Raw genomic sequence first — 25,868 nt, 5'->3', positions numbered from 1 at the left:
CAGTATCTCATACTTCCATTTCAAAAAGCTTTTTTTTTTTCTTAAAAAAAAAAAGAGTATACTTTCACTAGTACAGTTTATTTTAACTTCAAAGGGATTTCCAGAGGCTCAGAGAGTGACATGCACAACAGGATCAGTGCCTTACCACATGGACTTCAGTGTTTGCCCATCAACCACCACCATGCTTTCCAGGACAGCAGAACAGCACCACTCAGAAATTCAGACTTCAATCACTGAAGAACTGCTGATTAAACCCCCTGAATCACTGTGATAAGCCACCCTGGTCAATAAGGTGATATCTAATCACCTTGCCTATTATATTAACAAGAGTTACTTTTTGACTATGTACATAGCAGATCTTTAGCCTTTGCAGTATGCTACATGCTATGTGTCTGTTTGTTTTCTAATCAGAGCTTATTACCCTATCTGTGATTAATTTTTATTCCCCTCCCACTCAGTTTTTAAAAAAGTATGGGAGAAAAGACAAGGTATAACTGAAGATGTGGGGAAAGCGTCCAGTCAATTCAAACCCTAACAAAGCCATAGGTAAAAGCAATCCAAGAACAACATTTGGGTTTTCAAAAAAATAAATAAAAATCCTTCCTCCCGCAGAAGGATGATGCTGCAGTAGCTGTGGCATGGGAAATGAAAGCACCGGAGCTGATAGCTGCAGGAGAGGCCGTTGCACCCAGAACCTCAGGCACTGCTTGAGGAGACATGCTGCTGAACAAACTGGCCAGTGCACGTCCTAGCCCCCACACATATAGCCACCATCTGGAAACAAACAGCTCAGTCATGAAAGAGTAAAGATAACACGGAAAAATTGAGCTCCCTGATCAAAAAAAAAGGAGATACTTGCTTATCTCCTTATTACTCCTGTTTTAAGCCTCAGTGAAGATGCAATTTTTATCTCCCTTTACAAGTATCCTTTTAATGACTACATTAAGAGCATCACCATTTGAAAACAAAGTCAACTACGTGAGGCAAGGGCTAGTACATTGTTATTCTGATGACTGTGACCTAGTAAGAGACATCACAGACAGAGCACGCATATAGTCCAGCAAGTTTCACTGGAGATCACTGTGAGGCTGGTGAGACCCTTGGCATGGTGGATGACATGCAACTAAGTTGAAGGCCACAAAGTCTCTCTCTGAATAATACTCAAGAGAAACAGCAGTTGGAGGAGGGAAATTAGAAGTTAAATTCTGCACGTTGTCTGAGTTCAGATTTTGGCCTTCCCCCAGAACAGTCAGCTGGCAATTAGCTACCCTAATAACATGCTATTTAGCTAGGCCAACGTCATGGCAACTCCAGCAAGTGCCTAGGCCCTGGCATACCTGCAACAGCTACTGAGAGCTGGCCCAGATGCTCCCCAGCTTCAGGAGTCTACCTATAATGAGCGTGATTACATTACTTTCAAGGTAGCCTGACTCCAGGTTGCACCGCGTGTTTCAAGTGCTTTTCACAGACCCAGGGTAAAGAGATGGACATTTCTGGTGAGCCTCGCTGTGATGCCAGGACGTTCCTCCATCTCAGGCTCCACTCCTGCTCCCAACCTAGGGAGACACCAGTGCCTGCTCTCAGGAGGCACTGGGAAAAACAGCTGGAGAAAATACTGCAGAACAAAATATACTAATGGAAGACTGAACTGGGAACTTATTACAGCCACTCCTTAGGTGAAGAATTAGAAACGGCTAATAGGTTAAAAAACACATACCTTTTAATGAGGGCAATAATCTTTGCTTTTATATCACTTCATGTTAAAAAGGTGCTTTTATTTCACTATTCACTACCCTAGGTTTCTAACATAAATTTTCCTCTGCTACTGACAACTTCTGCATTATTTATACAATGGCCGAAGTATAATTGGCCGCTTTCACGTGGGTGAATATCAACTTGTAGGGAGGAAAGCAGGGCAGGGAGAAAATGCAGATAACTAACAATTTCCATATTTGTAAAGAAAACAGTCGTACTCTGACAGCGTGACAAATTTTAGATCTACTGTTCTGTACTCATACGTAGTTGTCGTCTAGCTTATAAAGGTTCATTTAGCTACGAAAACATATTTAGCTGCTAACTCAAAGGAGGATAGAAACGAATGAGAAATTCTGGTGACCAAAGATATCAGCAAGACAACCAATTTGCTGTGATGTAATTTTTCAGAGTATTGGATTTTTCCTTCTAGACCATTCGAATTTAATGCTTTAGACATAACGTGAAAATACAGTTCTTACTATACACAGTACTGTAAAAGCAATAGCCATTTTTGAATTCTTTAGAGGAAAAGATTGTATAAGCTTAAAATATACATCCTATTTTATTCCCTGCATTGCCAACGTCTGTTTTATCTTAATATAGCACAGTTTTTTCCTGTTCTGCTTTTTCCTTATAGCACTTCATTGAAAAAAATACTTTACACCCTGAAGCTTTAACATCACAGTATATTCCCCTGCAAAGAGATGTGATGCCATGATTTTAAGGGGGTCATATATTACGAGGATCATCTGATTAGATTTCTACGTACAAATTACAGAAGTCTATTTACACAGATTCTGCACTACAGCTCAGAAAATTTAATTTCAGTCAAAAGCCATGACAAGCCACAGCCTTAAAGTACATAAAGGTAAATAGGTGGGAAGACAAACAAGAAGGAACCAAACTAACCCCCAAAAGCACTGCATCTGATTCAGATGCCAAACTTATTGCAGCTTGGGGGGGGGGAACCCACACACTATAGCAATGTCTGAACTGCTGCTTTTCCTCTCTCCCCTGAGAGCTTTTCTGATCAGAAGAGAGACAATACAAGTCTCCCCTTACTTTGACAAGTCTGATTATTTCCGTCACTCCCATTTGTGCAGATCTGCACACTTCAGGCAAGATCCAAAGCCTAGCAAAGGAGGTAACACTCTGTGATGGTTTTTAACATGCAGGTCTCAGGAAACAGTATCTCGCAATTGTTGCAATGCATAGGAATGTAACGAGTCTCCTTTCACGCAATCCCAATTATCACTTCAGACTGGACAAGACCAACTTTAGCTCCGATAACTATTAGTAGAATATTCTCTCCCTGCACCCCAACACAACAGACCTTTATGGTGTCACTGACAAGATGCCCATCTTCCTGTGGTCCCCACAGGAAAGTTTTAATGACTATTAAAAATGCTACTTGTGGATATAAAGCTTGTTCTTTCCTGACAGCTCCGCAGATTCTGAAAAGATTGGTCTGTTATCCTATATAGCAAAACATGCAAGTTTAGCTCTGAGTATTCTTTTTAAACCTAGAGTCTTGCATAAAACTACTGTTTTTTTTTTTTTTTTGATTCCCACAAATCACATACTAGACTGAGCAAAAAAAAAAAGAAATTGAACCAGATTTTAATTTACTTTCATATATACCCCCTTTTTGGTCCAATTACTTCTTTTTATTTGCAACTGTTGAATGCAATTTTTGGCATTCAATATGTATTACTAGTTTTAAATGATCTAATTCTCTTCACAGCAAAGATGCTATTGCAATTAGTGCTATTAATTTGAATTCATAAAACCTAGGTTCAGTTTTCAGCCTTGCCCTATGCTCCTCAGTAAGGCCACAGGCACACAATTTAGGATTTAAATGGTCCATGTTAGGCATCTAAAAATTAGCTGATTAAGTCTCATCTAGTGATCTCAGACTCTTTTTACAGTCACTGGAAAGGAACAGATACCTCCAGAGAGCAGTCCATCTCACAGCCCAACTTAGGTCAAATGAATCACCTTCTGAAGGTATTTAAAGTTAAATGAGATGAATCCTATCCTTAATCTCCCTCTGCCATTGATCCCCATCTGTCAAATGGGATTTATGTTTCACCACATCAATACGACTCATACAAAGCCTACCTCGTGATACTTAGTTGTTTTGTTTAGATTGGCTGCTATGTAATATATCTGTTGCACACAGACTTGTGTTTATTCACAAAAAGCTAACCCTAAGATCTCTACCTGAACTCTTGGTAATAGTTTGGCTCTATCTTTAAGACAGACTAGGTAGAGTCTTGTCTTTCAATTTGTTTCACACATTTACAATATCACATATCAGACTGTGAAGAGTTTCTCCTCCTGTACCAACTCCTTATTGAAAGGGGGGGGGCAGAAGACTCCAACAATTACACCAATCTCCAGAGAGAGGAACTGGCTCTTGTACTGGGCAAGCTGATGTAGCAGAACTCTGCTAATTCCCCTGTCACAGAAACCTTTAGAAATTGTTTTCTGGCATGAAGTAGCTAGCCTCTTAAGTATTACTGGAGTTGGAACTAGTTTATCTGCTTTACGCCAGATAAATTCCCTCCTGGCCACACAAAGCTAAAATCCAGCCCCTTTGTACCATCCCTCCTGCAAGTAATTCAAATCTCAGTTGTGAACATGGCATTATGCATAAAAACAGCTTTCTTTATGAGCAAGCCAAACAGTTTACCCAGTTTTCAGCTGGAAAGTGGCAAACCACATTACTGGGAACTCTCCCCCCTTCCCCCCATTTAAAATTGATAGATTCATAAGCTATATCAGGATGAAAGAGGTTGTAAAGAATAACTCAGCCTGGTCTCAAATTGGAACTGTAAACTGAGTGTCCAAGTCCCCCAGCACAAACAGTACAGCCTCAATGACCAGCAAGACATAAATTATATCTAACAGAATGCTTAACAGACCTGTTCACTTTTTCATGTATGAAATTTCTGTGACACTTAAAATTAAAATCTCCTTTCAAGGAGATGGTTAATATGTTTACAGCAATGAATTGTTTATTGATCTCTAGGTGCCTTAAATAATGTCACTTTTTCAACATTTGGGCTAATTATTATTTGTTTTGCACAACAGGCCACATCCTCAGTCAAAGTTCTGGATCCTATTATGTTAGACACAGTATAAACACATTACAAGGTATGTCAGGCCCTGTTCTAAAGAGACTGCAAAGCAAACACTGCTTCTCGCACACATGGAGCAACACTTGATGAAACAGCTGTCACTGGTTACAACCCATATTTGGAATTCAGTGTTAACTGCTCGCTTCTTTACATCCTCCATCAGCCCTTGCTCTTTTTCTTTGTTCCATGAAAAAGCCTGCCTACTATACATTAGAACGTCTGCCAAAAAAACTAAAGTGCCACTTTTTATTTTTTCTACGTGTCGAGGCAAGCAAGTAGCCTACGAAATCAGAATAGGTTTAAAAGCCTAAATAGCTATTTTAAGTGATGGTGACAATAAATGACTTTTTATGCAACCTTCCAACTCATATGTAAGTGCTTTGAAAAAAAAATGTATATATACAAGCTTCTGAGATGTAATTCAACTCATCTAATGAAAGGAAATATGATTTACTGAGAAATGCATTAACAAGAATCCTGGTCTAAGCCAGCCAGAATCGGACATACAACATTAAGGCAAATCCAATGAAAAAAGCAATGTGGCCTGAAGCAGTTGCTCGCTTTGTGGCAGGAAACAAAATTTCAGCATGTGTCCATTGTAGGCTAGATCCATGCACCTTATCAAGGGGGGAAAAGAAACAACAATGTGCATTTACTGCAATTGATAGTTCTTGTGCACACTTCAAATGCATATCTGCAAGATGCTGCCTCTTGTTGCATACTAGCCTTGCTGAGACTAACCAGCTGACCTTGGTTACATCTCTGGTATGTAGTGATTCAAGCTAGAGAATCATCATCTCAGCACCAACATGTACAGAATTTTGACTGTCCTTGAACAACACACAGCCCCTCCATTTTCACACTTCACTATAAGCCAACATTACCTTTAGTTCCTCCCAGTCCTGTTATGGCTTCACGTGCACACAGAGAACTCATGCACCAAGTGATAACAAAGCAATAATTCTAAACTAAAACAAACCCGACTCATCACAATCAATGGACTTGCTGATAGCCTTAAAGAATAGAATAGTTTCAGTACATTTCCCTACTTTTTTTTTTTTTTAAAAAACACTAGGGCATGAGATACACAATAACAGTTGTAAATTTACAAATACACCTCTCAAACTTTGTACTTAGAAATAATTATTTCAAATAAATTCTAAGCCTGATTGAAGCAACTATCTTAAGCATCTTACTAGCACTATGACTATAGTTCAGCCATTTTTCCCTCACAGTTTAAAGGTGTTCATGTTGCCTCATCAGCATAATTCCTTCACTATTCAAAAGTCTATACATTTATCCTAAAAGGGCCCGTAAAATATTCAGTATTTGGCCTAATGGAAGGGAAAAGCACCCTGAATAATCTGTTTACTATAATAGACCAAATACATCTTTGATTAGGCTTGGTACTCACTACATCCACCTGTGGTCTTCTGTCCACCTTTGCAATATATCCTTTCAACTTTGCACTTTAACCTACTTAAAATTTCTGAAGCCCGCACACTAAAAATGAGCTAAGAGTTTGTTCTTCTTAACCCCTCCCTTTCCCACCCCCAAATTAATTACTTCTCTTCATCACAGAAGTCTGAACTGTGTGTGGCAGAAAGCAGTAACACCACTGACTAAAAGATGCTAGGTTATGACTTCTTCCAGCAAATCTAGCTTTATTCTGTGAAATCAGTGAACACTGTTGAACACTTTAGTTGTTTTAAGATAAGAGTAGTTGAACAGTCAAACCATTCCTAAGAGCCAAATTTCAACCCAAAGCAAATTAAATATTCCAGAATCATTTCCACACTAAATGGAAATTCCAAAGCCATAACTAGAGGAAAATTGACAAGTCCCATTAAAACTGTGCTGATTACTTCTTTCTTTCATCTGTATGCAATACTATCGTGGAATCCTGTTGATGGGATTTCCATCCGAACTAAGTTATCTGGAGAAGCAGAACTAAGTTTCAGCTTTAGGGATATGTACGAATTCTCCAGTAACTGACAGGGTAAACAGTCTCTACCATGTCTGCAGAAGTCTGATCCACCACCTTTAGTCAACATTTGGCTGGTTGCTGCTTTGAAAGACAGATGATACTACATGGGTAAATAGTAATCAGTTCAAAGTTCTGCATTTCACCTGCTTGACACTGAGATAGAATCGTTAGAACTACTATTATTATTATTCTAGAATGATGATTTTCATAGCAAGCTCTATGCCTTGTTCACCTATAACCATACGGAACATTCATCAATATTTATGAAGAATTTATTCTAGAGTAAACAGCTCACAATTATTAGCCAGTGTACAAATTGTAAAGCCAATATTTGCATATCAAATATTCAAGTAAGTCCAAGTTATTATCAAAAGTGGACATATATTTGGATGATGACAAAAAAAGTCTATAGCCTTTGACTTCAGGCATTTTGTCCCAGGTGATTTTACTTAAGTTTTAAGTTTCACCACTTTCTCAGTAAAGGAGTACTCATACACATTAATATAGAAAAATAGCTTTCAATCCTATTGTGTAGGATTGAAACAAATTTACAAGATGAGTGCTGAAGGCCTTACCTAGCTACAGCAGAACGTGAAACAGGAATTGACCTCTGTCAAGGTCACACAAACATTCTCCTCTTGTTTCTCTGCTGTAAGTAGCAGATGAATAAGCTAAGAAAGCTTAATGCAATAAAAGCTGAATTTGAAGAAAAAATGCAAGATATCTTCTTGTTACTAATATAGGAAAAAACAGCTATGACAAAAAGGAAAACTACAGAAAAAAACAGACTTTATCTGAGGAGATAATAACTCCCAGATAGGCTTATCAAATGCAACAGTTTAACAAATTTATCTTTAATCAAAGATGTTAGCTGTTATAAAAAAAAGCACACTAATTTCAGGATGCAGAAATCCTAGAATTTCTACAAAATCCTGCAGAGTCAAGACATTGTTCCATTTCTGGTCAAGTACACATTTGTATCCCATCCTTGCCTGGACTATGCAAGGACGTATCTTTAGCAATTCAATGGGAGGACACTCTCAAAGATACCTCACTTTCCATTTTGGTAAGACTGTATCCTTCTTAGAACCGGCACCTATTGTGTTATCAATACCAACAATTAAACACCCATACCTTGACAGGTGGAAAGAGGACATGGAAGACCCTAGGCGACACAAAGTTATCCTGGTGCAAGGTACTGTGCAGGATGCAGAGTTCCCCAACTCAGATACCATGCCCAAGCATTGCCACATGCAAGGCTAGCTCCAGAACAGATTTGGTAGAACGCAGACTTTCAGGTAGAACTGTTCTCTTGGGCATCTGCAAACCAATGAAGGTACATTTCCACAAGCCCAGGCCAAACTGATGAGATGCAGGATATTGCTTGTTATTCTTTCAAATGCGGGAGGACCAATATCCTTTTAAACAGAATCCTATTATAAATACAACATATGATTTTTTAAGTTACTGTTCTTTCCATTTATTTCAATAAGCTTTAAATCAGGTCTCAAAGATTAATACCAGGTAGATAGATACACAGAAATGTCTTGTCAGTAAGGTAGGACAAAATAGGATTATAAAATAAAAGGGCAGCTCAAGAGAATTTCAGACCAAATCTCTTCACACTACAAGAATAACATGTCACAACACCTTTTACAAAAAAATAAAAATAATAATCTCATCCAAGACACTCAAGAGGAGTTAATGGCAGCAAGTTCAATAGGTCAGCCATTTTAAGGCCAGATGATTATCCGGTCTGTTCTCACGGATTACTACAAATAAAAAAAAATATCCAACAACTTCCATATCAAAACTAGAACTTGTACTTGATGTAGGTAAAAAGAGATGAAATACTGATCTGGGGACTTTGAGTAGAAAGTGTCATCTCCTCAGTAAACTGGCCCATATGCTTACTATTCTAATAGATAAAATCTGATACCTTCTAGTCTGAACTCTTCAAGTTTGCAGACCCACCCAGGCTGCTCCATGACATACTATAGTACTATAATTAATATATTAATAACATAATATTAATATATTAATAACATAATATTAATATATTAATAACAGTATTTTCACTGTGCAGGAATCAAGGAAGCTCTTGTTATATACAGTTTTCCAAAAAGAATACTATGCTCTTTCGAGTCTCACCAAGAAGCATATTTGGCCTATCTCAAAGACACTCTACTCCCAAGTCTCTTCTCTAAACTAATCGTCTAGTTGTCCAGCATCCCCTTTGAAGTTGGGCATCTTTTCTACCCTCAACAGTTCAGTGTTTATGACCACATATAGCTTCTCTGCTCTTTAGTGACGATGACAGATGATGTTCCCTGGATGTAATCCCTAAGTCTTTTTAGAGTCACTGCTTTGGGAGAAAAGATTTAAAAACAAAACAAAAACAACAACAAAAAAACTGAAAGTAGGCAAAATAGCACACTTCAGTTTGTTAAAATACACATTTAGATGTAGTAGGATGAGAAAACAATTGAAGACAGTCTATAACACTTGCTCCAACTTTATTACTTTTTTTTGTGCCAATTTTATTCTCATGAATATGTATTTTATTCCTAATCTTTGTATCTTTGTTAAAGGTAATGAATAGAGTTGGCATAATGGAGATGGTGTTTCCTCCTATACTATTTCTTCTGAGATTGATCAAGTTAAAATAAAAACTAATCCGTTCACATGGACAATGGTGCTCTTCTACAGTACTATTTCTTACTATCAGAACACCACATTAAGCTAAATCACATGCCTTATTAAAGTCAAAACAAAAAAGCAGACAATTTCAACAACATACATTTGTTTTGTACATATAAATGAAAACATTTTCCTTTAAACAATGTAGATTTGGATGTATTGTGCTATCTCGATCTTTAGCCTTCAGCTACTTCCCAACAGATTGTGTCTTCTATGACACTGGTTCAGAATGACACCATCCCATTCTACGATTTCTTTAAGTTACTGCATGGGTCCTTTTAAAAAAAAAAAAGTAACACTCCAACTGTAACTGTCACACCAGCTTCTAAGACTTCAACTTGAAGATTTGATGATAGAAATCAAATAGAAATAGATTAATTGTAAAGAAATACTCTCCATAGCTCTAGAAGGGAATACAAAAAAAAAACAAAATAAAAATTGCATGTAGCAAGCTGTGATTAAGTTTTCAGAATAAGAAGAGCTAGGTTTAACATCCGCCTGTCAATTGTGTGTATCTAGAAATTTTATCACTGTTAGTGAGCATCCTGAACCAGGTAAACCTTTTTACATGGGTCTTTATTTCCACAATGCCTTCCACAAAAGGACTCCAATTATTAATTGCCATATCCACAAGGTTATTCAAATACAAGAAGATGAGGCAGCTTGCTAGCAATCTTATGTCTCAAAGCTATACTGGGTGATGTTTACCAGCTTTCCCATATTGCAACTGCTACATTGATTTTCAGCTACACGTAAGAAGCCAATACCATTCCGATAAAGGGTATGAAGCAGAACTCGCAAATAGATTTATAATCAACTTCATTAAATCACTGAGCAGCTTTGAGGCATGTATTCTCATGTATCTGTGGCACTGTACTACCTAGTCACCATAACTTTGGCTACATTATTAAAACAATTACATTAGGGTACTACTATAAATCCTGAATAATAGCTGATAAATGTAGACAGCATAATTAAACACATTGGTTTTAGCTACTTCTAAATAAAGTTTTATTGTGTTGGATTATTATATTAGTATAACTATCCAGAGATAATGAAATCCAACCAGTTTGGAAAATTTCTGATAACACATTTTTTGTATTTCTATGGTCTTCCATTTTTAAATAACGGTATTAGTAGCTTATCAGATAATTATGCTAAACAGGAGGCATTCTAGATTTACTTTGTGTTCTGACATATCCTTCCCAGCATCTTTAGGGATGACTAGAAAAGAAAGTGACATCTGGAATTGGCAACTCTCTCAGAATCTAAAAGATGGCAGCATCACTCCTTCTACAATGGAGACGAAGTGTTCAGTGCCTGCAATTCCAGAAAAATGCCTTCAGACTAGTAACGATAAGAAAACAAAAGTGCTAAGGGAGTTGTTTTATTACAGCTAATCTCTTGCTTTTGCATTATGTCTCAAAAAAAAAATTGGTTTTTGCTTAACTTATTTAAGCCAGACAACTTTTTCCATGCACTGCTTGTACAAGCCACTCTGCTTGTTCCTGTACTTCCTGACAGAGATTGCCTGTAGCCTGCTCTTACCCTCACACCAAGAGAAATCACGAAGAGCCAGTTGTCCTGCTTCTAATCCACCTGCTTTGGTATCTGGTATTTTTGCAAAAGATACAGCAGTATAACCAGCATTTCTTAATCCCTCCTCTTAACAGTGTATTAGGAAGGAGTAAAGCTCCTCTAGCAAAGACAACATTTGTACATAAAGATCCTGAAAATATTTGTTAACATAATGCTTTGTTTATTCAGTCTGGCAAATGCTTTTATTTTAACCTCAAGTATCTTTAGTAAATGTCAGCGGTAAACACAAATTCATAGTTGGCTAACAAGCTTCCCTTATGTGTATTTCTAATTAAGCTTCTTCCTAGATACAGAGTAGTGTTTAAGACAAGCGTTCTATAGAGGATCAAAGTAAATCAGATGACCAAGTATTTCTTTGTGAAACTGAACATTTTTAAGGGCATCACCGGCAGAGGGAAGGAGATCCTTGTATCCATGAGTAATAACTCCTCCATGCTTCTATTCTGGAGCACGCAAAGAAATTTTCTTTTTCTTTTCAATTGTATTGCAAACTTTGATGTCTCTTCCACAGCAGGTAATACAAGGTTGCACATGCTCTTAATTTGGAACTTCTTCCCAGTAAGAAATCATATATGCATTTAAACTCCCAGATAAATATAAGACCACACATGTTTACATAGAAATATTTTTAAAATTGTGATCAGACTGCTGAATGGACAAGAAAAGCCTGCAATATGCTAAACGAGAGCCTTGTTTTCATGTGAGAAAACATCAATTAGCAGAGCTCTGTACGGCTGAGTGGCTTAAAAATTCTGCCAAGACCCTTAGCTGCTACTATTTTTTTTTTTTTTTTTTTTTTTTTTACATATAACAGCGAACCCTGCCAAAAGACCATAAAAATTGATTTTATGTTTCTGGTCTCTCCACGCCAGCTGGAAAACTATAGATTTCCCCCCCCCCCCCCACCCAGGTTTCTGACAAACAGAACCTTCCTTTATCTTACACCTTCTAAGCTACTATGCTAACCAAAGCTGAACATTTTCTGCGTTCTTACATCTGATTCAAGTTATGATTAAGGTAAGGGAAAGTTTCAGATTGTTAAACCAAATTCTGTTTTAAATCTGTAGTTCTGAAAGGGCTTCTAGTGTGTCATTGTCACAAGGAATGCTGTATCTCATTTGCACGGTTATGACATACAGGGCAAGTGATTATTTTCCACACTTGTTCTGTGAAAGTGTTAGAACTGCACTGTTAGTCTGTGAGCTACCTCTTTAAATTCCAGTATCAATCCTTAAAATGGATTTAGCATCTTTTGCATCAAACATTAATAAGGCTCACTTAGGCACTCTTAATGTGAAGGAAAATTGGTCTTGTATGAAATGGCTACACTGGAACATTTCATGCTTTTGCAAGTGCAGAAGTATGATTATTTCCTACAGTATGTCATTATCTTCTGCCCTGTGGTTCTTTTTTAAATTATCTCTTCTCACTCAAGCTGACTACACTATGTTTTTAAGCTATGTAGTTTTCAATTTATGAATTGCATGCATGCAAATTTTGAGCAACTATACCAGAAGCCAAGTAATAGACCATATTAAAGTATATTCCCCTCGGACACTACTAATGGAACTACAATCCCAAAAAAAGCTTGTAAGAAGAAAAAATACATGTATACACACACACACACGTATTTGTTTCTTAAGACATAAAATCAGGTCGTTTGTTTCCAAGAAACAAACAAGTGACAAGAAAATACTATTCTAGGCACACATGGAATTCCCTTACACTTTCTCCGAGCAGATTTATTTAAGCATGGTAGGAGATGTCAATTCATACACTCAAAGCAAATTAGTTTGCTGCCTACTTGTCCTTGTACCCAAAAGCTCCCCCATTTTCAGGGTCATTCTTACAGCGACTGCTCCTCTAACTCTAGATACCTACCCACCAGGGAAAGGAGTCTCCTCTTGGGTCTCCAACTATTGTCTGCTGTTTCTCAGGACGAAAGAACTCTCTCAGACAACAAAGCAGTTCAAACAGCACGCAATAGATTAACGCCGAACACGGATGGCACGTTACATAGCGCTCAAAGGATCAATACTGCCGTTGCTGATCCAGTAGCCTTGCTGTGGTCTACAACATGTATGTGTGTCTACAATTACTGTACTGACCTTTGTCCAGAAAATAGTATTTCAGAGTGAAATATTATTGAATTACAGCATTCTGCATTGAGTTTACAAGGTCATAAACACAGAGCTCCTTGTTCTTCACTTGCAAATGGCTACTAAATAAGGAAAATGAGACTTGACATCCCCCTGACAATCAGAAGAAATGATTTATTTGGATGCTAACATCTGTCTCCAGATTGTGGCCAAGTGCTTTTCTGTGCTCATTTAGGACTCCACTTACAAAGCTTTTCAGTTACATTTACCTAGAGATTTCTCTCTACCACTTCCCATCTGACAGAAATCACTCAGCTGGGTCTGATGAATAATAGCAAAAGGCAGCTTGTATCAGAGATGATTGAATTACAGATTGTTGAAAGTGCCATAAAGGCTCATTCCAATGACTACATTTAATTTACTTACTATGCGGACTACTAAAAGCCGATAGACATTTGATATCTTTATTTCAGAAGCCTCGAAACAAAAGAAACATTAACATTCTCCACCACTTCCTCACTACTCCACCTCGAAGAGTTTGATAAGCCAAATTAACTTTTAAACAGAGTGCTGATGCCGTACCCAGAGCGGGCGAGCATACAAGGCAGGGCACAATACCCCAGAAACCAGAGCAAGGCGGGCAGCACACAGAAGGGGAGGGCAACAACGTCCGAGGAACCCCAGATGAAATCGCACGGAAAGAAAAAGAATCGGCTTCATAGCTAAGTAATAGAGGATTTTTTTTTTTTTTTTTTTTAAATTGTAACGCCAGTGATTAGAGGCTGCCCCTACGAGAGGGGGGGGGGGAAGGTGGGGCCGGGCGCTGGCACCCGCCGTGCCCCCGCCGCCCCTCCCGGCCGCGCCCCGCCGCTGCCGGACAGCGGCAGAGCGCCCGGCCGCGGGCAGGGCACGGCCGGGGGAGCCCCGACCCGCCCCGGGGCGCCTCCCCGCCGCCTCCGGACCCGGGCAGCGCCGGGAGGGCGGCGGGCGCCGCGCCCGCTGCCGGAGCGGGGGGAGGAAAAGAGGATGGAGACGGAGGAGGGTGGGAGAGGGGGGCGCCCCCGCTGTGCCAGTCGCTCCCCGCCCCCCCGCAGCGTGCGCCCACCCCTCTTCCCCCCCCCGCCCCGGCGGCGGGCAGCCCCGGGGCGCTGCCTTACCTGGCAACCGGGGCGGGCGCCGCCGGCGCGTCCTTCAGCGCTCCCCCCGCGGCGGGGCCGCGCTCAGCCCCGGCCCCTCCCGGTGCGCGGCGCGGAGCGGTGCGCCCCCGCGCAAGGCAGGCTGACACCCCCCCTTCTCCTCCCTTCCCTTCTTCCCTTCCCCTCCCCGTCCCTAGCCCCCGGCGGGCAGGCGGCGCGCCGGGCGTTAAGTTCGGGCGGCGGTGGGCGCCGGCGGGCAGGGCGAGGCGAGGCGGAGGCGGCCCGGGGGCTGCGCGGCGCCGGGAGCGCCGCCACACTGCAGCGTCTCCAGGAATCCCTCCCGCGAGAGGCAGCCCATCACCCCCGGCCCGCCGCCCTCATTGGCTGGGGGGCGGGGAGAACGGAGCCGCCGGCCAATCGCGCGGCGCCCAGCATGGGTGGAGCCGCCGCGCCGGCCTCGCCCATCCCGCGGCCGCCCGGTCCCCGGCCGCCCCGTCGGGCGGGGCCGGGCGCCGAGGGCATCCCCGCGCGGCCGCGCGCACCCCGGTCGGTGCGCGGCCCCGCGCGGCCCCGCGCACCGCTGCGGGAAGCAGGCGGTGGCGGTGGCGACCCCCCGGTGCTGGGCTCTCCCCGGAGCAGCCCGCATCGCCCCCAGGTAAGGGCCCGCAGCGGGTAACTCGATTCCCGGGGGGTGTCCCCACCGAGCCGCAGCTTTGATTAATGCCGGGCTGCGAAACGTAACCGTGACACGTTCAATTAAGGGAAGCGCGCTCCTTCTACTTTTAATTAGATCTATCCTATTTATCTGGTGTTTAATGCAACGTAAGGAGCTGCCCGGGCTCCAGAGGGAAATGGAAATAGATTTAGATGTAAGTTTGGCTTTTAGAAGCACGGAGGGCTGAAGTTCTTTGTTCTTCAGCATGTGTTATTGCTGCATCTGTACCTCAGTGTCACGGGAGGAAATCCTAATCTCTATTGCAAGACTGTAAAAATAGTAGGGTGGTATTTAGGTAAGAGATTCCCATAACCTTTAATGATGGGTACCCAAGATGCAGGTTCTAGCCCAGACTCGATGCGCAATGGTGCAGCATGTTGCTGAATTACATTTCTTTGCAGAAAACTTGAGCAAGAGGTGATGTGTCTGACGACCACGTAGTTGGCTTCCCCTAGCACACACGAGAGTGACAGTCATCTAAGTTATAGTTTAATCCGATGAACAGGAAATCCTGGCAAACAGGGGAGCCCATTCTGCATGCCATCATTAGCAGGTACCTGAGAAAGTCGAGAAGCTCCTTTGCACGTCTCAGAAGTGAGTGATTTAACTGTGCCTTCCACAAAACATCATCGTGCTGCCGTTCCCCAGCCATACTTTTGTGGTGGCATTTGCCTCTGAAAATTGCAGCCCTTTGCCAGCTCAGTTCACATACACGTTTTCTGGTCCCATCAGTGTTGAACGTGCGCTTAGGTCTGTTAGTCATGTTATGACTCTTGTACGGGCACATTTGGTCGTGAGAGAGAAGACAGGAAAGGAAAGCAAGTAACAGCTCCTGCTGAGCTACCTAAAGGAGGAGCCAACATAATTTAACCTGCGCATACAGACCATACAGTCACCTGTGCCCAGATCACCCTGTAGAATTTAAAAAAAAGTGACTCCTTCTCTCCCCCAGTACTGCAGATCTCAAGGACTATTTTCTCTGGGATCATTTATCTGTTCAGTTAAAAAATAAATAAAAAAATAAAAATTTCAATGCTAATAACTATATGGACGTGATACTGTGCTCCTAACAGCCACACAGCCAGAGCTCTGAGGGAGTCTGGTGTTTGCAAGGCATGACGCTTCGTATCCTGTCTTTGTATTTGAGCAAAGACAAAAAACATTGTTTAAGCCTGATGACTTTTTCATAGTGGACAGACAGTAAGGAACAGAAGTGCTATGTAGCAGTAGCCCTGAAGAGTGTATACCATCCCTTTCTCACTCTCTGCCTATCACAGAGCATACACAATTAATCTGCTACACACACACACACACATATATATATATATTTTTTTTAAGGACAAATTTGGTAGGGGCTGGCAGGTTGTGGGAGATATTGCACCTAATCTCCTTTTCCGAGCTTGATAATTCGCACTAGAGAAATTGCTGCAAAGGTTTCATTCCTTCTAGCACACACACTTGCTTCAGTTCCTTTCAGGCCCCAAAGCTTCTTCATGCAGAAAGAGGTCTCCAGTTCTGCAAGCCAGTTTTATTTCACTACTGCATCCTCAAGGAAACAGACAGTTACTGTTGAGTCGTGGTCTTTAATTTAACCCAAGGAGGCTGTGGAACTTGAGGGATGATGTACATGTCCTGAATGGGCAAGGATGTTTTAGAAGAGCTTGGAAATGTTTGATGAGCACTGGGAGTGGTAGCCAAGTGCTAGATACTAACTCACAAAACACAGCTTATTGTATTTATTATTGTTATGTCTTTCACAGTTGTATTCAGGGAAGAAGAAGGTGTCCTGTCATGAGAAAATGGAAGAAATATGCAGTGAGAGAAGAAATGATGTTCTAAAACTGAGTCCTATTCTTTTTTTTTTTTTAATGTGCATCAAAAGAGAATATTAAGTAGTGTCTACAATTTAGAAGATTCATCAAGAACCCCGATAAGTACAAATTAAGAACCTGTCTCTGATCCATCCTTCATATTCCTTGTTTTTAATTTAGACTTCGACTGAGCCAGAGGTACAGGAGCGTCTGGGAAGAATCTGAATAAAAAAGCAAGAGCAGAAATGGTGCAGTGTTTGCCTTTGCCATTTTTATTTTTCATTCTCTATATACTATGGCTTCAAAATAAAACCTCAAGATTAGAAAGCAATATGAGCCATAAAAGCTAGGTTTTGAAAGTAAAAGACTCCCGTTTGCTCCATAAACAAGGAAGAAGCCTGGGCCAGAGCCAATGAAACTGAAGTATTCTCAGGCCTGTCCTGGCAATTTTTATGGCATATAAAGAGCAGGTACTAGAATGACAGTCACTGAAGTGAGGCAAATTAAGGAGCAACAGCAGTTGTAGCATATCAAAAAGAGCAATCAGGATTCTGGCTTTGGGCCCAAGCTGCCATTGGTTTTCTTTTGTACATCAGCCATTGTGTGACCAAGTATCACCACTGCCACAACTAGATGTACAGACTGGGGAGTCAGGCAAATCACGAGGGCAAATCAGCAGAAGGTGAATGAGTCAGTGATATTGATAGCATGTTAATTTACTTATCAGGCAGAATTTAGAACTGTAAACTAACACTGATTGAATTGTGTCATCATGACGAAATTATTCACCAGCCTTGTGTTGCCCAAGATCACAGGTACCTATTTTTAACTGAAAGATGCTTTTACTTTTTTCTTCATTGTCATGCTATTTTATTCCTATTTTTCCCTCGGTTTGACATTCTCTAAATTTTTTCATTTTAAGACTAGTTTGTATGTCTGAAGACAAAGGAGTTAGCTTTTGCTTAGGGGAATGGGCCAGCATTTAAACAGAAGTTCTCTGATTGCATGAGTTCAAGCACAGATGTCTGAAACTTCTCATCTTAGCAAATGAAACACCCAGTCTTTATTGTTTTTATTCCCAGTTGACTGTGAATCCAAGGGCTGGCACGTACAGCTGAAAATTAAAAACTTGGAATCCCACATTAGGGCACTGTCATCCCACTGAGTTCAGTGAAGTTTCCACAGTACATACTAGGTGATGATGATGTATTTAGAATTCACATTCTTAGTCAGGAAGCCAAGTCTGCATTAGGAGAACATGAAACATTAAAACAAAGTGAGAAAGCTAAGTCCCAAATGTGAGAATTAACCTTCAGTAAAACAAGTAAATACTAGAGTAACTTCATGGCTGTACGCTACTAACAAAAGCAAGTGTGTCATATAAAGTATATTCTGAAGATGATTTTTGGAGCAATGTGTGAGACTGTGAGTTGGATAGAGGGAGTAGATAAAAGTGCTGTTGTTTTTTTATCATAGCTAAAATTCAAAGGGTAAAATCAAATAACTTGTTAGTCCACTGACTATTTATCTCAATGTGTCATTTTGATTTCATTGTTTTCTTGTGTTTGATCTGCACACATCTGCTGCTTCTAAGTTGTTTAGGCAGAGATGGTCTTTTTTGATCTGCATTTATATAACAGCTAACACAGAGAGCTCCTGCTTTCTGCCCAGGGCTTCTGGACACTGCAGTGGTATAAATGAAGATGGAAATACTCTTTTATGAAGGAGTATTCAAGGGTAGTCAAACCAACTTGCATATGTTTTGCGCAGATGTCATCTGTGTAATGCAAGGACAGATCTGAGTCAGTGTCAGTCTGTTCCCCTGTAGATGGTGCCCCTTGTTCAGGGATTCAGTTTTGGGTTGCTAGCTAAGTTTCCCTAATCTTCTTCTTCACTTTTAAAATCAGTTTTCTCCCAAGTGGTGTTCAGAGTGGTACTCCAGAAAAACAGCATTTTCAGTGTGGGTAGGACGAAGAGGACTGAAGTCCTGGTTTTCCCTTCAGGCACAGTCTACTCTATAAAATGAATAACTACTAAGCTGCAGCTTCCAGAGTGTCTAGGTATTATTAATCTCCAATCTTACCCGGTGGTGGTAAGTATTATGGCTTCCCCAGTGTGAAATTTCTAATCACTGGTGACTACATGCATCATATGGATGACTGTAATAAAAAGTGTGATTTCTGATTTAATTTTGAGGAGCTGACCTTCATAAAGCACAAGGAAGAGCTGTGTTTTCAACCTGAAGAAGAGGAGGCTCAGGGCTTTCTTACGAATGTCTATAAGTACTCGAAGGGAGGGTACAGAGAGGACAGAGCTGGGCTCTTCTCAGTGGTGCCCAGTGCCAGGACAAGAGGCAATGGTCACAAAATGAAACACAAGAGATTCCTTCTGAACATCAAGAAACAATTCTTTACTGTGCACGTGACAGAGCACTGGAATAAGCTGCCCAGAGAGGTAGAGGCCTTCAAAAGCCACCTGGACATGGCCATGGGCAGTGTGCCCTGGGTGGCCCTACTTTGGCAGGGCTTGGGCCTGGTGAGCTCCAGAGGGCCCTGCCAGCCTCAGCCCCTCGGGGATTCTATGTAATGGCAGTCATTGTTACCTCTGCGGAGAGGGTCGAGACTTAAACTTGGTCTTTTCAGTTTGCCACAATATTGAGACATTCCTGTCATTCTGTGGTCTCCAGTACAAAATAGGGATGACTGATTCAGTTCTGAGAGCCTCAAATGAGTTGCCTGTGTAAGTGCAAAATATGCTTAATGTTCACAACACCCTGAGAGCAGAGTAAGGATGAATATACATATTAGAATATACCATTGAAATGTAAGTAAAACCTTATCACTTCAGGCTTCCTGAACTTGATGTCTCTAATTTGAGATCTCCACAAAATCTTCATCATGCAGCAGATGTATAGCAAAGATGCACCAAAAAGCTGGCCTAGCCATGAAGCATGACAAATTCTACACTAGCTATTCAGAGTAGGCAAAAACAATGTGAAGAAAAAATGGGATAGAGTTACTAGGGTACAAACTAGTTAATATATTTTAAATTTCAAGAAGTACTTCTGAATATCAGTACTCTGATAAATAAATTCTCAAATGAGTTTGTTTGTATTTACCTCACACAGTCATTTCATTCAAAGGCACAGCGAAATTATCCTATTATTTATATTTTAAATGCCAAGCCATTAAAGTGTCAGGATATTTTTTACAGCAGTCACTATTTCATAATATTTTCTGTCCTTTTAAAAATATATATGTATTTCCCTTCCAGAAATGCAGTCACTTTACAATTCTGATGTTTAGACTACTGTTCTGTGTAAAAGCTTGCAAAACACATGGATAAACGAACTGGAAATTATATGTCATTAATATAATTAGGAGAGAAGAATTTTTAATTTCAGTTTCTTCATAGCTATGTTTTAGCCTAAATGCAATACAGTAAACTAGTTACCTCTGACAATTCTATCTGTCAGCGCCATTTTGTTCGCAAACCAAAATGCTTGTTTTGTTTCCCACATTGCTTTTCTGTAGCCTTCAAATCGGATGAGCAGAAGAAGGGAATAGAGCTCTTTGACTGTAATTGTGTTGTTAAGATGTTAAGGTCAGTGGTAGTGTCACTTCTGCAAATCCTGACAGTTATTTATCCAAGTCAAACCAGATTTTTTAATCATCGCAATATGTCTTCTTTTTTTTTTGTTTTCCTGCCTTTTAATAAAACTTAGGTGCAGAAAATATAAAATCTACCCACTAAACGTAATTCTCCTCACAGTTACACAGATATAAATTTCTAGTAGATTTTCTGTTTTAAAAGCACATTTTCCACAACTGCTATCTTCTATAAATCAAGCTATCTTAGAGACCCAAAGAAGTTAATGTAGTAATGAATAATTTTAATTCAAACCCTGAGTTTAAATGTGAAGTTTTAAGGGAACGCAGACTTCAATAGCACACTGGGGACATAATTTCTTCCTTACTCAGTAGTTCTTAGTCTGGGGCAGTATCACCTTCCTCAGGTGCTCATAAATCCATGAATGAGAATCCCCTGTTACCTTCCTAGTTTTTGCTTTTGACCTTTTTAGTTACCAGTCCTCTACTTTTCCTTCTCTGTCCTGCCTGTTCACCTGAGAATATATTTTGTGGTGACATTGCTAAGTGTGAAATGATCTGGACAATCACAATTGTTCTCTTCACCCTTGACATTGAACCCATTTCTGCAAGGTTTTTTTCTTTTAGGCATGGAAATAAAAGCAGAATTATGACTGATGATGAAGAACGACAATATATTGCTCCCTGATGAGTAATGGAAAACTCACTAAGCTATTGTTTTGTTTTTAATTCTTGTTTGTACCTTAAGAGAAGTAACTAGTTAGGAATGTTACTTAATGGTTAGAAAAAAAAAAGAAAAAAAAAGAAAAAGAATAAAAGTAGACTCAAAGCAATTTAGGACAGAGATGATAAAGATCCTCCTCACTAGAAGCTCATCCTTGCCCACACTGAAATCAGACTAAGAGCTTTCTAGTTTAAGCTCTGTAATTTGATCCTAGGGAAAAGTTCAGCCCAGAGGAATGTTTGGTACTAATTAGTTTAAGGATTTTGACCAGTGTCTTCTTGTCCTTAAGTGCGGATTTTCAAAGAAATGGTGATTTCATATGATCTTTGATGTTGGAACTCTAAATTAAAATGTTTTCTGAAGAGGAGAGCCTAGATTAAGTTATTCTGAGACTTACAGTGGACTCCTTTTTGCCTTAACTTTCTTCCTTCTGCTGGAATCTATGACCCCCACTTTCCCCACCATAAACACAGAAAGGAATTATAATTATTATTCCTTCATAAATACAAAGGTATCTGCAGAATAACCTCAGGGATTTATTAGAGCAACAGTCATTCCTCTGAAGTTACAAAAGGCCTGTTCAATGCTAAGGTGTTTGATTGTTTATTTGTTTTTAACTAACTCTTCACTTTTGCTTTCCTTTTGAAAGTTATTAAGCTTTACTTCTGACCAGACTGATTTTTTTTAAAGGAAAATGGTCATGCCGTGGTTTTATTTTTTTTTTTTTTGGTTACAAGGGTTCATAAAAATGTCCACGTTTGACTTTTTTGAAAAGATTTATATTAGCTTGCCTTCCCTTTGTACTTGAATTTAAACAGAACTTGTTTGATTTTTCTTGCAGTCACTTCTAAAAAAACCTTGGCAGTTTTCTTTGAGTAAAAAAGGTTATTTGCTGAAGTTATTTACAGTTTAATTGCCAGTTTAATTACAATCTAATGTCTTGTTTACTGTGACACACTCTACTCTGCAGGCTGAGCTGAAATAGGTTACAGAAGCCACAATGGCAATAGATTCACCTTTGTTTGGAGTTGGACAGCTTCCTGCTGCTGTCAGCAAAGCAGCCCTGGAAAACAGTACTGACCCTCTAGGGATGATTAAATGTGAAGAATCACAGAATCACAGAATGGCCAAGGTTGGAAGGGACCTCTGAAGATCATCTAGTCCAACCCCCCTTCCAAGCAGGATCACCTAGAACACATTGTGCAGGATGGCATCCAGGCAGGTTTTGAATATCTCCAGAGAAGGAGACTCCACAGCCTCTCTGGGCAACCTGTGCCAGAGCTCTGTCACCCTTACAGTAAAGAAGTGCCCCCTCATATTCAGATGGAACCTCCTGTGCTTCAGTTTGTGCCCGTTGCCTCTCGTCCTGTCGCTGGGCACAACTTAAAAGAGACTGGCTCCATCCTCTTGACACCCTCTCCTCAGATATTTATACACACTGATGAGGTCTCCCCTCAGTCTTCTCTTTTCTAGGCTAAACAGGCCCAGCTCTCTCAGCCTGTCTTTGTATGACAGGTGCTCCAGTCCTCTAATCATCTTCGTAGCCCTCCTCTGCAACAGTAGTACAGAATTAGTCCATGAATCACCTCTGCAAAAGCATATATAGATGGATAACTTGTTACAGATCTATATTTATACTCATGCTTTACACGTTCATTCAAATAATCCAACCTTGGAGTAGATATTGCAGCATCTCTTCTTCCTTGCTTTTTCTGTCTACCTTCTCATCATATACTGGAAACTTCCTTTCCAAGCTGTCATGCACAGATTCATACTGAGATGGGAGGATGGTACCTATATTTTTTACAATGAAGTATTAAGCTTTCTAGTATGCGTACCTTTACTACAGCAGTAGTAAAGCTAGTATTGTGGCAGTTAAGCTAGTAGAGCAGTAGTAAAAAATAAAATAGTAAAGTAATATAAAAGCAAAATAAAAATAGTATATTTAGTAAAAATAAAATTGTCTATAAAGTAAAATAAATACACTAAGGTAAACAAAGTAGTAAAGCTAGTATAGCAGTGAAGAGACTCTTCTAATGGCATGAGAACATACCGTGAATTTGAAGATTGTTTTGGAATTGGAAGGGCTTTTGTGCTGTCTGGAAGATGAAAAAGGCTCTTTCCAATATTATTCTTTTTAACATCAAGGGGTTGCTGGAATACCCTGAAGCAACCTTAAAATATGCAACAGTCTTTCACTTTCTAGAACCATGTTTTTAATATAATTTCAGTAACAGTTCATTCTGTAGTTCCTATTTCTCCCAGAAAGTTATGTATATTTGTTCTTCCTTTTTATTTTTTTTAATTTATTTTATTTTTTTTTATTTAATCAAATGCATTCTTCCATGAAAGGAAGTATAACAGAGTAATCTTTGTCTTCAGAGCATACCACTTGAGACAGAGTTGAAGGGTTGACTGAATTAGAATTCTCTTAATAAGCCACAGAAAAGTGACTAATGTCATCAAAACAGAATCTCTGCAGTTCTTGCTGGAGCCATCAGCTCTACCTGAGGTTGAATATTATTACTATTCATCATCAATATCCTCTGCCTCAGGATGTCATTTCTAAGGTGATTTTCTCATCAGTATTTTTTTTCCATTTTGGTTTCTTATCTTGACTTCTGTATCTCTGCCATAATATTTATAATGCTCCACACAGGAACAGTAATTAAACTTTTTTGTTGCTCTGTGCCTTCAGCCTCTAATGCACTGTATAATGTTATAGTCCTAAAGTAGGAGAGTCAGAATCCTCTACTGTAGACTTCTGGGAAAATTTCCAGAAGTATATTCTGATTTGAATCATGTAATAAATTGCACTGACATGCAACTGTACTGATAATGGTGTACCAAGATCTCTCTGCAGATATGACAGGAATCTGGGACCTTTGTGATTTAGAATTTATAAAATCGAGCTCTTGGGGAAAGAGCCCAGATAATCACAAGTCTGAGACTGCTTATGACCAGTTCTCTTTTCAATTCTTCATAATTGATCCCCTGTCTGTTTTTAATTGTTATGTAGATGTGGGTACTATCATGTAAATGAATACTTCAAGTATTTTCTGGCCTTTGTTCTTCATAGTGTGAGATGCATTTGGCTGAGAGAGTACTTTGTATTACTGTTATTTCATTTCCATGTCTTGTTTGTATTTAACGTCATCATTTTGCTCCGAATTCTCTGAAGTTCTTCCTCCATTTTTCCTTCCCTAACACTGCATGTAATATTTAAATAGCATTTGAACTAGACTTCCTGTATATGACTCACGCTATACAGCTTGCATCATTTAGCCTAAATTTTCCATTACTAAACTCCTCAAAAATCCATTGCTTACAGGATGACTGACAGTTTTGGAACATACCCTTATTGTTTTCCATTTGGGCATTTTAATGGACCCTTGGCTGGTTTAATAGACTCTGCAATTTTCCAATTAGAACTAATTTACGACTGTGAAACTAGTTTGATCTTTGACTATCCTAACTTCTCAGATTCATCCCTTTTAGTTAAATGCCTTAATTGGCTTCTGTTTCTTTACGTATTATCTTGATCACATTGACCCCAAGAATATTGGCTCTTCACTTGAACATGCTGATCTAGCAGCCTAATTTAATGTCAATGTAGATGCCTACTCAGAAGTTGCTGAATCACAGATTCCTTTCTAGAAATTGGCTTCATATTTTTTTTGGTATTCCCTTGACAGTTTCCTGTTGATGCATCATTCAGCTTTAAAACAATGTTTATATTAAAAATAGAAGAAATGTTATGTTTGTTATTATAGTTTGCTTTAAAGTCAATTTACCACTCTTTCTTCAAGTCCAAAGAAGTTCAAATGATAAGCACAAAAACACTGCTTATGGAAGAAAAAAAAGCTCTAAGTTTCTAAAAATGCTTACCTCGTTTTCACGTCTCAAGGATCCAGGCTGGCTGTTTTCTTGGCAGAACCAGTTTGCTGTTAAAACTAAGAGCTAGAACCTGTGTTCCAAACACAAAGACATGGTTAGAGAAAGGTCATCATGCAGTGAGACACAGAGCCACACTTTCACATAGGTTCAAATTTACCTAAGAATTGAGATCCGCAGTGCTCTTGTTGATCAGTCTCTGAATAATTTAAGAAAGATAGTTGATCTGAAAATAGCAGATTACCAGTGACACTTCACTGGAAATGCAAGATGGTAGGGAGGTGGAAGAGGACACTAAAGACACTAGATTCAGGTTTCTGTGCTGTAGCCATCTGTGCTACAGCATCTAGTCAGGATACCCTGACTAGAACTGTTTTGTTGAGGTTGGGATTGTGGGGTATAGGCAGGGCTCCAGGTAACGCTGCTTCTGGGCTTGGGAGAGCAAGCCTGACCCCACTCCATCATCCGATGTATTGGGTGAGAGGCTCAGAAATCACATTCACATCAGGGCTGTGCCTGCCTCAAGCAGTATCTGTTGTAATGTATATAACATGAATACCAATCAGAAAAGATTCAGTTTTAAAAACTGATTTGCATGAAGCCTCTCTCAGCAGCTGTCAGGATCTGCTAGGTTGGGCTAGAACCATATAACATCCTGCTTATACACTAACTCTCAGATGTTTTGTTATTAAAATGT

General features: G+C 39.9%; 1 protein-coding gene and 1 long non-coding RNA gene across 5 annotated transcripts in view; one reads left to right on the top strand and one right to left on the bottom strand.

Annotated features, from left to right (window-relative positions):
* SYT1 (synaptotagmin 1) overlaps positions 1–14,676 on the bottom strand; it is a 355,350-nt gene extending 340,674 nt beyond the window's left edge. For all 3 annotated transcript variants that reach the window (XM_035544091.2, XM_035544092.2, XM_035544093.2), the window contains exon 1: positions 14,441–14,676. The gene's annotated coding sequence lies outside the window, so the exon portion shown is untranslated. The remainder of the gene's footprint in view (positions 1–14,440) is intronic.
* A 291-nt stretch (positions 14,677–14,967) lies between these two features.
* Positions 14,968–17,631, top strand: LOC118246782 (uncharacterized). 2 transcript variants are annotated; one of them, XR_004778227.2, is made up of 3 exons: positions 14,968–15,074; positions 15,536–15,687; positions 16,895–17,631. It is a non-coding gene; the product is annotated as an uncharacterized LOC118246782 (long non-coding RNA). The 2 variants fall into 2 exon arrangements; XR_004778228.2 differs by having other exon boundaries at positions 15,536–15,728.
* The last annotated feature ends 8,237 nt before the right edge of the window (positions 17,632–25,868 follow it).

Source organism: Cygnus atratus, chromosome 1 (genome assembly GCF_013377495.2).
Source record: "Cygnus atratus isolate AKBS03 ecotype Queensland, Australia chromosome 1, CAtr_DNAZoo_HiC_assembly, whole genome shotgun sequence".
In the NCBI taxonomy this organism is placed as follows: Eukaryota; Metazoa; Chordata; class Aves; order Anseriformes; family Anatidae; genus Cygnus; species Cygnus atratus.
This window is presented reverse-complemented; position numbering and strand designations above follow the sequence as displayed.